This window comes from Maylandia zebra, linkage group LG8, assembly GCF_041146795.1.
Source record: "Maylandia zebra isolate NMK-2024a linkage group LG8, Mzebra_GT3a, whole genome shotgun sequence".
Lineage (NCBI taxonomy): Eukaryota > Metazoa > Chordata > Actinopteri > Cichliformes > Cichlidae > Maylandia > Maylandia zebra.
In genome coordinates, this window is record NC_135174.1 from 22,695,103 (window position 1) to 22,708,481 (window position 13,379).

General features: G+C 40.1%; 1 long non-coding RNA gene across 1 annotated transcript; it reads left to right on the forward strand.

The window, feature by feature from the left end:
- The first annotated feature begins 6,573 nt into the window (after positions 1–6,573).
- LOC143419973 (uncharacterized) lies at positions 6,574–12,095 on the forward strand. Its single transcript, XR_013099998.1, has 3 exons — positions 6,574–6,693; positions 6,777–6,905; positions 11,863–12,095. It is a non-coding gene; the product is annotated as an uncharacterized LOC143419973 (long non-coding RNA).
- The last annotated feature ends 1,284 nt before the right edge of the window (positions 12,096–13,379 follow it).

Genomic DNA, 13,379 nt, shown 5'->3' on the forward strand with positions numbered 1-13,379 from the left:
TGATGAACATAAGTCCACGTTGAACTGATATTAATTCATTGCTTTTATTAGTAAAAATAAAAAAAAAATAAAAAATGAAAGCCTACAGACAAGCCTACATAATATCATATTTGCATTTTTAAACATGCTTTTTTCACTTTAATGTGCTGTCCCAAAGTTTTTTGTTGTTGTTTCTTTCTCCCAGATAACTGCAATTCACAGGGTATTTAGTCTTTTTTGAACCATTCTCTCTAAACCAAACAGATGGCTGTGTGGGAAAATCCCAGTGGATTGGCAAATTCTAAAATATGTATCCATGTGAAAATATGTTGTAGAAGAAAATTTAATTTAAGGGATTATTAACTTTTTTCAGTCACAATTGTTAAAATTATACAACCATATGTAATTGACATAATTATACATTTCAGTCCTAACAGAGTTGTAGTTTGTCTATAGTAATTATAGGCATTTTCACACTGGCTTTTGTTGTTGTTTGTAAAAAAAATTTTGATCACGTAAACAATATACAAAGTTCATTTGGCAAAGAAAAGAAGAAAAAATGCTACACAAAATAAAGCTAATACATTTCAATATTGCTTTAACTGTGCTGATTCAGTTACATATCGAAAAGGAGTGAGAAGAAGTACACAGTTATTTAATCCCACAGCTTTGCCATTTAGTTAGCCTTCTTACTGGTTGTCTTCAAATCACAAATACTACTACTAATAATAGTAATAATATGCTTTTATTCCATTTATTTCTTTCCCGCTTATCCTATTAAAGGTTGCTGGAGCCAAACCTATATCCCTGCTTAGTGATCGAAAAGAAAGTATTTTTACTATCAAATTCCGGTCCATAAGTCTTCATTAATAGGGGTTTTTGACCAACAAAGATCATGCAAAAACTGACAACGAATGAAGGTCTGTTGTTTGATTTAATTGACTGGCTTCGAGTTATCTGGCTAACCTCCACACCGTATGCCCGCTGGACCTGCAAGCCGCTCCTTCCTCGCCAGACTGCTGTTACACTGCGCCTTCTTCACTGTTTTGTTCATGTGAACTGACCATGTGAGATCCTCCGCCAGATGTACACCTAGGAAATGGAAGTTGCTCACTCTCTCCACAGCAACGCCGTTGATGGTGATGGGGGTGTGTGCTTTTATACATCTCCAGAAGTCCACTATCAACTCCTTTGTCTTTGTGACGTTGAGGGTAAGATGGTTCCTTCGGCACCAAAGTGTCAGGGTGCTCTCTTCCGTCCTGTAAGCCAGGGGTGTCCAAACTCCGGCCCGCGGGCCAACTGCAGCCCGCGATCCATTTTTAATATTATAAATAGAATAGAATATGGCCCGCACTTCAACTTTTGCTTGAGTGTATTGCACTTCTTAGTTTTAACACCAGGGGGAGCTACTGTTGATCAAGGCAGTTGCTCCACCAAAAAGGACAATCACAGAAGAAATTTACCCCAAGTTAGTTACTAAACATGGCAGAACCAAAGAAGCGAAAGGTAGAAAGTGAATGCAGAAAATTTCAGACATGGTGGGAGAGTGAATATTTCTTCAAAGAATTCAAGGGGAAGTGTGTCTGTTTGATCTTTTGTCATGTTTCTCAGGTCTTTGTCTGAATTTCTACGAACATTATTGCTAAGGATTGTCTTATTGCATTGGAGTCACACTGGGTTAGATATGTACACTTGGGTTTTAAGGGGTATTTATTATTTTCTTCTTTTTTTTGGGTTGTATGGAAGCCCCAAACGCAATTTCATTGTTCTTGACAATGACAATAAATAAATAAATACTAAATACTAAATCTGTACTGAAATTATGGCAGTTATGAAAGAGTATAATGTACTACGTCATTATGAAACCCAACATCAGGCCTATGCATCCTACACTGGTGCTGAGAGAGAGCAGAAATTAAAGCACAGGGTAGCTCTCCTGCGGGGTCAGCAACAGTATTTTTTTCGTGCTCAAAAGGTCCAGGAAAAGGCTACAATAGCCAGCTATGAGGTCGTCCAACTCATCGCAAGACATGGCAAGCCTTTTTCAGATGGAGACCTCATAAAACACGGCCTCGTTAAAGTCACCGAAATAATGTGCCCGGAAAAAGTGCAGGACTTCAACAACGTCAGCATGTCCAGAAATACAGTTGTGCGACGCATTGAAGACTTGTCAGCCACCATTAAACTGCAACTGTCTGATAAAGCTGTGCTTTTGATTTTTACTCCATCGCATGCGATGAGAGCACCGATGCCACAGACGCCGCACAGCTGCTATTTTTTTGCAGGGAGTGGACAGTACCCGTGTGTTAATGTGCAGGTACACATGCTTCAAATACCGGTATCAATAATGCGCATCAATTCTGTCACTACCCTGCTTTTGCACACCACTTTCTTATATGCGCTTTTCTTGTTAACACACAGTACACACCGCTGTGCACAGCGCACGCACACGCAAAATCAGCTGATCTCATCTGATGCAGATTTGCTCCTTGATCATTTGTCCGGATTTTTGGCACGAGTGACGATCAGCACCGCGGCTGGATGGCCCGATTTACATACCCAGCGCAGCTGATACTCCAGAATAATTTACTAAAATTATATGCACTCCTGCTATTAAGTCCAGTTCAGTCTGTTAATGTTGATAACGGTTTCAAACGAACGTTAATAGGTGTGTTGCTAACCCTAATAACTTAAATAACAAACTTGAAATGTACCCGTCCCATTTTCCCCTTTGTTGTTTTTTCTCTGTGCTGTAAATCTTCTGTCTAAGAAGAAATCTGAGGCTGCTGTTCTGAGAATGAGCTACCAAAGCTTTTTCTGAATAAATCAATAAAGATCCATTTATGGAAAGCTTTGATGAAGGCAGTTTTGTCTTTAATTATATTCAACAATATAACATATTCGACCACTTTTAAGTGATTTTTCTAACTTTAATACACTAAAGTTAAGGTTATATACCTAATTTCTAGTAAGTGGCCCAGGCCCTCCTATATTATTATGTATGTGGCCCTCAGTAAAAAAAGTTTGGACACCCCTGCCCTAGCCTCTTGTGTCACTTAGCAGTTTTGTCTTATTATTGTCTGATTTTTGAAATGTAGGGACTGTGAGCACAAGCAGACGTATTTACTTTAGAAGTGAACATAACCTCATTTTCAGAGTCGTCTCTAACATTTAATGGTTGTGAAATTTGTCAAACATATGCACCATTCTTCAAGGGGTGTGCAAATGATGCCATCTCATATCATATTGCAACTGATTCAACTGTTATTGTATCCTTTCCTGTATAAGACATCTGTTGCTGTTGATAAACCAACATTATATGCTGATGCCTAATGGAAAAGTATTATTTTAATGTCCTTTTAAGATATTTGCCCAGTAACCTAAGTAGAGCTGATAATGTCAGTAATTGACTAAAGTGGATGCATTTATCATGGTGAAAGTAAATGGCAGCATGAAGGGAACTTGGAAATTGCCATGAAAGTTTTTGTGCTTGATGAGGGAAAAAACATAGCTGTCTTGCCTTTCTTAAACATGACCCAGCTGCCTCTTCTGATGGAGCACTTAACTGAGGTCTCTCCCACTTCCCTGTTCTTTCATGTTGCTATTGTGACTGTATGAACTTCTGGAAGCTTTTGCCCACATCTTGAAATCTGTGGCTGAATAGATTTTGAAATTCTATATGTGGCTCAGGACCATCGACATGGACACTTTTTACAACCAGTTCCAAAAGATTTGAGACGTTGTGTAAAATGTTAATAGAATCCAAATTTGGAATTATCTCATAAATCCAACTAATGTTTTTCACAGCTAATGATAGAAAATATCATGTGTTTAAACTGAGAAACTGTACGATTTTAAGAAAAGAAAACTATTAGGTAATTTTAAAAATGGTGGCACAAACATTGCACAAAAAGTTGGTAGTTTTACTGTGTAATATTACAAAGAAACAGCAGGGGAAAAGTTCTCAAATTGTTAGGTTAAAGGGTCAGTAACAGGTTGAGCAGAGATTCAATCAGCAAGAGCGGTGTCTATAAATTATGGAACAGAATAATGATCTGCAATGTAAAATTGTTAAGACTCTGAATATATAATCTACGCATATTATATCACGGTACCTAATATCAAAGGTCCACTACATTAAAATAGGTATGGTTAACTGGGTATCAATACACTGGCAGAGAAACATTTCCAGACACCACTGGGCTTCATTCACTATTGTTCTTACAAACAAATTAGTTTTCATAGAAAAGCCATCATCAGAAACATGATCTACGTACAATGGCCAGTTTGGTTCTTACAGCTGTGCCTATGTTAATGAATGAGGCTCATTCAACTCGATCCACAGGCCTATGCTATCTGCCTACAATTTCCAGTGTGTGCGTCTGATGCCCCAAAGCTGACTCAGAGCCGTAACACCATCAATGGCTGCAGTATGGAACAGATGTGGGTGTGTCCTCATCTCCCAGAGGAGTCCAAATCGTCATCAAACAGCCCTACAGACACAAAAACGTGAAAATATAAACAACCAGACTAGAGCTGGGCGATATATCGAGTTTTTAAAAAATATCGATATATTTTTATACGAGATATAAGATGTGACCATATCCTTTATATCGATATAGTCTATGTTACGTTATAATTATACTTGCAGAGCCGCAAGTTTGCCTCTCTTTCGTCCACTTTCGTCTTTACGCAACGTTACTCGGCCTCGCCTCTCCTTCACTGAACACAACTCCCCCTCCTCCCCCATCGCTTCACCTGCAGGAAGCGACAAGATGGACACGGCAAATCTCCGTTAACGAGTTACTGCGCATCGCCCCGTGCGTGGGGCTGGACGGCGTCAACGTGTTAGCTAGCTAACCACGCTAACGAGCTAACCACGCTAACGCCATGCAGCCCAGAGGTGCTGCACGGACTAAAATCCTTTCATTTTCTCAAAAGTTGACAGCGCTCCTTATGTATGAATTCTGGTTGTGCTTGATGACTGCGAACCGATTTTATGTGGAACACGGCGCTCAGCAATCTGTCAAAAAATGTTTTAGTACGACTTTGGTAAGCTACGGAGCTGCACCGCTTGATGGATTGTCGGAGCATTACGGCTGAGCCTCGCGGAGTGATACGTACTGTGCTTCAACGTAATATTACCCTACTGTGTATAAGGACCATAAATGGCACCTGTTAAGAGACGTGGTTGCGAAGCGGATTACAAACTCCAGGCTGTCAGTCACGCAGTACAAGTTGGGAACAGAGCAGCTGTGAAATCTGTCTTTGTGCTCGGCGTCTTTTAGTTTACATTTTGACTGCACATTTGTGAGCTTTTTGTTATGCACAAAAACAACATTGTTTTCTTTTATTTATGGAGCATTATTTAATAAATGCTCATAATTTATTTTTGAGTAAATTTTATGTACATCTGCTCTATGTTAATAAAATGCCTGTGTGACATCTGGGACACAGCTTTGACTAAGAACTCTCTTTTTGTTCTTACTTTATGGCTTTAAAAAATATATATCGAGATATATATCTTATATCGCCATCCAGCTAAAAAATATCGAGATATGAATTTTGGGTCATATCGCCCAGCCCTAAACCAGACTATAAGCAGTGATTTAACTACTTTAAGACCTCTGTGAAAATCATTTACAGTATATATCACAGAATTTAAGGCTTTTATAATCACAGAGCATACAGAGAAAAGTACTAAACTGAATCAATTTCAGCTTTTGTTTCTCATGATGTATATTGTATTAATAATTACATTTCATTATCTGTGTCTTTACCACACATTTGCCACACAGGTTTAGATACTGTAGGTTCAGTGAATGCTTAAATTGCACTGATTAGAATATACTGGACATTCAAAGCTAAGATTCAGCGCACTGTGTTAGAGGCTGGGATTTGATGACTTCATCATATATACAACCTTTGATCATCGTTTATGTCCAGTTGAGAATGAATCTGTGCACTCACATATTAAATGAACTGAAATCAGTAGTGTGATCTCCAGTCTTGATATAAGGAATGAGAGAACTTACAGCTGTTATTTGAATCAGCCTGTCTCAGTTGTTTTAACTCTAAGTATCACAAAGTAATGTGGTAACATCTGGACTGACGAGTTTACTGTCAGCATTTTAATCACTAGTTTAAAGGCTGTAGGTTGCAGCCATTGCTCTAACACTGTATAAGTGTAACAGGCCTCAGTGCTGGTTCTAATAGTCTGAGCTGCTTCCAGCTTTATTTGTGAAGAGCACAGCAGCTTACTAAACACGTAGCTAGCTCGTACAGCTCCGACGTAAAATTTTCATAAGCTAAGATGACCTTAAAATAACGGGGCGGTGATGCTAGCGTTAGCCATGTTAGCACGTTACCTTCACAGGTGGTCAGACTGCATAAACAGGCACTCAGTCAGAGGTTGGGCTCTCCGTTTCGCTGCAGGGTCCATTCATCCTTCACATATCCGTGTGAGCCGAGTGTAAATACCGAGGCTGAACGGCCTTTGTACAAGCACACACGCTTCTTAGCAGGCCGAAGATATGAGCTAGAAAAATCCAGGCTGGCAGACAGCCTGTATCTGACCAACCAATCAGAGAGCTCCTTACATCCCACGCTGTGGCAGGATGTTTAAAATGAAGTTGTTAATCCAACTGCTAATCCACATCACCTGAGCGAACAGGAAAGGGAAATGGATTTTGAAATGCACAGAGCTACAGAGAGGTATACAGAAGAACTAACAATGACTTGATATTTGTGCTTTTGTAGTTTGTGAGGAACTTGCGTGTTTCTTTGTTTCCATACAGGACAGAAATGGAGAGGCTGAGGACAGAGAAGAAATAACCTAAACTGGGAAAATCTAACAAATGAATCCAAACCCTAAACAGGATTACTTGCAGAGGAACACAGAGTGGAACTTGGGACGATATGCAGAGGTAATACAGACAGACCAGTGACGAGCACAAGAGAACACACACTATAAAAACACATTCGGACAAGGAAACGAGGAAACTGCACACAGGACGGAGACATGGCTGAACCTACTTAACATGACGAGACAGGGAGGACACAAACTGAACACGCCAACATCAGACACGGACCTTCAAAGTAAAAGAGGAAAGATACACTGACAGAACTCAGAAACACGATACTAACAGAGAACAAAGGGAAGACATGGGCAGATATGACTAGACACTAAACCAAGGAAGCACAGTAACCAAAACCAAAGAACTAGAAAGTCTTAACCAGAATAAACCCAAAATCAAAAGATAATAATAATTAAAATAAAACAACTGAGTCCACAGTCTGTCCTGAGTCTGTGGACAAAACATTATTTTGACATACTCGACATATTTATAGAGTTTAGTTTTGCATAAAAAAATCAGCAAGCAAAAGATTCCAAAACATTTTGTATGAAGAGGAAAATCAGATATACAAATTAATTTTTGTTTATTTCAGCTGTGAAATACAAATATTTTTAAATGAGGAATCACTCACATTTGGGGCTATCCTCCAGTGGCCACTGAAGGAACTACAATTTTGTGTTGGCTTCTTTTTGCCTCTGCTTGATGTTGCTTGGGTGTACTGTTTATAGCTGACTGACGACTTGTGAACAGCATGTCTCGCAGGCAGGGAGCAGACTCAACATTGGGCGAACGGGGTGATACAGAATGAGCGACCTATGCTGTGGTGTGATGCTTTGGTGTCCTTTCATTCCCACTTCAGCTCAGGACATTCAGTTGCAGCCAAGTGACAACTCTACAGAAGCGACAGAGTGGTCTCCTGATTTAATGCGGACACAATATGAGTGGCTGTTCATAAACATGACAGTCACTGCCAACAATGCCAGTGATTTAGTTGGCCAAGACAATCTTTGCTCTGATGATGGTCACTAAACGGCTAAATATCAAGGCACAGTTGTACACATTTTCAAACATACTTGTGAGGTACAACAAATATCAGCACTAACAGGTAGCGGCAGAGTGTAGATGTTACTTAGATAACTGAGGTGAAGATGTCGAGAACACAAAGGCAATTTGGAAAACACTTACCTTTGACCCGGTAACAAAGTCTGTCAGGACAGCACGAGTGGGACCAAGCAAATCCAAACAAAGTCCACAACAGAAACCTAGGAACAAACATGGAAAGTGATTTAAGAAGTGAGGAGAACTTACACAGGATCTGAACAGATAGACAGACAGTAGACAACAACAAAAAGAAATCACTGTCATTCTCACCTTTTCCAAACAGGGCCTCACTCCCTCTACTGATGGAGCACTTATTAAATCTCAGTATGCTGAAATTAAAGATGCAAACATGTAAAAGCATTTACCCACATCCTGATTTTACCCGAGATTGTGAGGAAATGATTTCCCAGATACATTATGAACATCTATCAACTGCAATTACTGCTGTTTTCAAGTCGCTTTACATAAATATCTCAAACACACAGCATGAACATCAGCCTTGAGTGGTTGCTGTGAATTCAAATACTTTTACATTTTAATGTATCATAAGTGCTCTTCAACGGTTGTTTGGATGGTTACTGGAAATTCTGTTATCCTCTTAGAAAAATGCAAGACATGAATGTCTGTTTGTTGCTTGAGCTTGTTATCTGATGTATTACTTTTGAAATTCTACTACTACCTCTACTACTACTACTAATAATAATATTAATAATAATTCTTATTTAAGTAGCCACTGAATTTCCATCATCCCCTGCAGTAATTCAGCCAGCTTAAATCAAGGGTGTCTAACTCTATTGCACAGGGGGCCGAAACTCAAGGCGCACTTTAAGTCCAGGCTAGGGATGCACCGATACCACTTTTTTGGAAACGAGTACGAGTACTTGCATTTCAGTACTCGCCGATACCGATACCGAGTACTTAATAAAAACATGATTTAAATTTGCAGGTAACAGCTTTAGTCCTATAATTTAACAAAAAACAAACAAACAAGGGACTAGTTTGGAATTAAGAACATTTATTTAAAATGAAAAGCATGTTATATGCAACATATTACAGAATAAATAATTATAAAAAAATTGAATTTTAAATTTGTTCGTCTGTTTCTCTGTTTAGAAGTCTCACTAGCACAGTCACAGCTGGGATGACATCAGAGGCTAGTGCGTCGTAGCTGCTCACTCAGGGAGTTCGTGCACTCGCTTTTGCTCAATGAGGGACTGGAGCATGTAATACGTGCTGTTCCAGCGCGTCTGTACGTCCTGCTGCAGTCTCTTTATTGGCTGGTTGAGCCTGAATGTCCTCGAGGCGGGAGGAGGCTAAGGCGGAATGTTTAAAATGCCCAACTATTTTCCGTCCCACTGCTATAGCATCAGCTATGCTCCTCTGTGCTAATAAGCGTGGGTAAACTCTTTGTACTCGTTGTGTTGGGATTTTAGGTGCTTGATTAAATTGCTTGTGTTAAATGCGCTACCTTTAGAGCCTCCTCTGGACAATTTCGCTGAGCACAATTTGCAGTCCGCCTTTGTTTTCTCGTCTTCGTTCACTTTGAAATAGTTCCACACAGCTGATATGTCTCGCCTCGCTTTCTCCCCGCTCTGAGCTGCAGCCGGGGCGGGCACTTGGCGCCTATGATTAACCCCTTACATGCCGCTCAAACATAGACAGGTCTCAGACCGTGGTATCGGTCCTCGGTATCGGGGGACTTTTAACGAGTACGAGTACTTTAGAAAATGTGGTATCGAGGCCGATACCCGATATCGGTATCGGTGCATCCCTAGTCCAGGCCAAACAAGATGAACATTTATTGAACACACTAAAACAACGTTTTTTAAACATAAATATGAATAAAAACAGACAAAAATATTATTCCAGAATAAATAAACTTAGAAAAATTAAACTTTAACTTTGACTTTAAATGTTTTGCTCTCCATAAAAATATATCCTGTCAAATTTATGCAAGTTAGAAATATGAACATGCTGCCAAAACCCCAGTAAAAATAAATGAAAATTGTGCTTTTAAGTAAACGGTAAAGTAACAACAAATCAAAACAATGAGATTTTGTTGCTATTATGCCATTTTATAAAAAAATAAATAAAATGTTTTGCTCTTCATAAGAGTATCTCCTGTGAAATGATACGAATTCAAAATATGAACATGATGCAAAAACAAAAACAAAAACTGGAAACAAATAAAATTTCTGTAGACGGAGCTGGGGTATTGCTTCAGGTATGGAACGAATGAACTGTGCGGGCCCTTCAGTGTCGTACTTTGCCTTGAGTGTCCCATTACACTGCAGCTCAATCAGCTCCATCTGAATCTGCACAGGTGCAGTTTCCACGTCAACTGTAAATGGATTGCGAAGCAGTTCAAAATGGTCTTTTTCTGCTCCAAAGTCACCAAAGTGCTGTGCGAACTCAGTGCGCAGTGCGCTCAGTTTATCAGAAAAGTGCTCATTTGGGAACACTGTTGCGCCGACTTGGTTCAACATTACTTAGCAACGGGGAAAGTGAGGCAAGTGGTGCATTTGTGACTCCCATAGGAGCAGCTTGGCTTGAAATGCCTTCCCACATCATACATGCCATGTCCATGAACTGGCAGGTTTCTTTGCTGAGCTCAAAAACTCTATAAAATAACTTTTCCCCAACTCAGCCAACGAACCTCTGTATGATAAGGACTCTGAATCTATTTCCTGCACGAAAGAGTGAAATTGACGGTCATTTAAACCTTTAGCTTGGATAAAATTTATGTTTTGCGTTACGTTACTCATTACATGCTCCATTTTTAGGAATTTACCACACAGCGTTTCCTTGTGCATGATGCAGTGATCTGCTGTTAACTCACCAGTTACTCGCATCCTGCCAAGTAGTCCACTTTTTTCACCGCACATTGCCGCCACTCCATCTGTTATAACTCCAACAAGTTTGTCCCAGGGCAGCTTCATGTCGCTACACTTTGACATACGTTTTCAAAAATGTATTTTCCTTTTGTTGTCCCGTGCGTCTATTTAATGTCCAATATTTCCTCTGTAACGAACAAATTGGAGTCCACTCCACGGATTAAGATAGCCAGCTGTGTAAGGTCCATAATGTCTGTACTTTCATCCACAGCAAGAGAGTATGCAATAAAGTCTTTGCTTCTTTCACACAACTGTGTTCTTAAATCAGTGGCCATCTCACAAAATAACAGCAATCGTATTTCTGCTCAGGCTCACTTTTGCCAAAATCTGCATTTTGTCTGGAGACAAGACATCGCACAGCTTCATCATGCAGCTATTTAGAAACTCTAACTCGGTAAATGACTGGGCTGATTTGGCTCTCAATATTTTTTCCAAATTCATGGCAATACATATCATAAAACAACACACAATATTTACTTCAAAAATACATGCCAATACACGTGTAAATTTACAAGAACACAGATAAATACCAACTAATAACACCAAAACCATACTCAAGCCTTTTTTAAAATTAATCATATCTTTAAAAGATCCCAAGGTAAAGGACTATTATTCTTCTGTTCTAGAGTTTTCCTCCTTCTCAAATCTGCAAAAATGTTCTTGCAAACAGCCACACTGCCGATCATCTTTTGTTCTATGACCACCTTGGCTCTTGTTTTCCAAACGTGGGGGTTGATAATGCACATGATCAGCCAAAAAAGACGACTTTTATTATCATACATTTTTTCCTTAAACAGTCCATACTTAATAGCTTTTATATTTTTGTCAATATCAAAGCCCACTTTAGCCATTTCCTGTCTAATCTCTACCTCCTGACCCGGCTCTGGAGGACTCGGGGGTCCATGAGCAGGATGGACCATTATTGTTATTAGTATTGTTATTAGTATTGTTGTTATTAGTAGGAGGAGGAGGAGGAGCGTGCGTGCGTGCGGGTTTAGTGTTTAACGGCTGCTTCTGTTATTGTCCTGCAGGTGGAACGAGGGACCAGAAGGGCAGCACGCACAGGGTGTGCAGAAACACAACTGCTGGGAGCATGAGCACGGGAGTCTAGGGAGCAAAGGGGATTTATTGTGCATCTGCTGCCTTCACTGTAAATAAAGTGCACTGTTTGCATCGCAGAACCATGCGTTTTGGGTCCTCATTCCCCCATATCCCCACGGTCTGCCAGCCAGACCGTGACACTACTGTTCTATAGCAGGATAACAGGAGGTGTTCCAAGGTTTGGCTCTCTGCTCTGCTAAAATGAAACTTGCTTTCACAACAGCTGCACTTTGTGATTTTGCTCTGGTGAAAAATGTCTGCTGAAATGTCAGATTCTTCTTTAGCTCTTCTACTTCCTGTATTTTCTGCTGCGCATTTAGGTTTTTCAGCTTATCCTGTCTCATAGCAATATATGTTTACAGACATGTATTGCTGTAAACATACAGCAATCTACGTGATTGACAGGTCACGTAGATTGCTGTATGTGCCTTATTTAGCAAGGCACTCATCTTCTTGAAGGTTTGTTTGGGGTTGTTATCATGTTGGAATACTATGGCCTCCAAAAGTTGATTCTGTTCATCTGGATGTAGCTTTTTCAGTGGGAGTAATGTTTCATCACTCATCCAAGTGACTTCTTCAGACTCAGCTGACTGCAGGTTTTCCCAATCTTATAAACAGTATATTTGCATAATGGCTGAAACCAGCCCACTGAAGGAACAATGGGCTGGGAGGTCAGTTCCTTAATCTTAATTATGCAAATTCTCATGACCATTGATCAAAGACCACTGATCAATGGTCATCTTATAATGTGATTGCAGCTATTCCCCAACTCTCTGTGAATGGTACTCATGGCCATTGATCAGTGATTTTTGATGTCTTTATATTTACCATAGTGCCACATTTAGACTTTCCTTTCAGAGGATATTATTAAATCAGGTCAGTAGGAGCAAAGCAAAAGCAAAAAATAAAGAAAATAAAAAAATATTATTTTGTTCTCATGGAAAGTTGTCCACAGTGAGCTAAGTGGAGCCAGAAAATGTCTGAACTGATCCATTTTAAAGTTCTGTACATGCCAGTTCCTTAGGGACTGTTCCATCAATACTGATGATTTTCCATCAGTATCGAAAACCAATTATAAGATAATTGGGATGCTAACCACCGTGGGATGCACGGTGGTTAGCACTGTTGCCGCACAGCAAGAAGGTCCTGAGTTCAATTCCAACATCAGTGTGGAGTTTGCATGTTCTCCCCGTGTCTGCGTGGGTTCCCTCCGGGTACTCCGGCTTCCTCCCACCGTCCAAAGACATGCAGTTTGTGGGGATAGGTTAATTGGATAATCCAAATTGCCACTAGGTGTGAATGTGCGAGTGAATGTGAGTATGAATGGTTGTCTGTCCTTGTGTGTTAGCCCTGTGACAGACTGGCGACCTGTCCAGGGTGTACCCCGCCTCTCGCCCTATGACAGCTGGGATTGGCACCAGCACCCCCCTCGACCCTGAAAAGGATA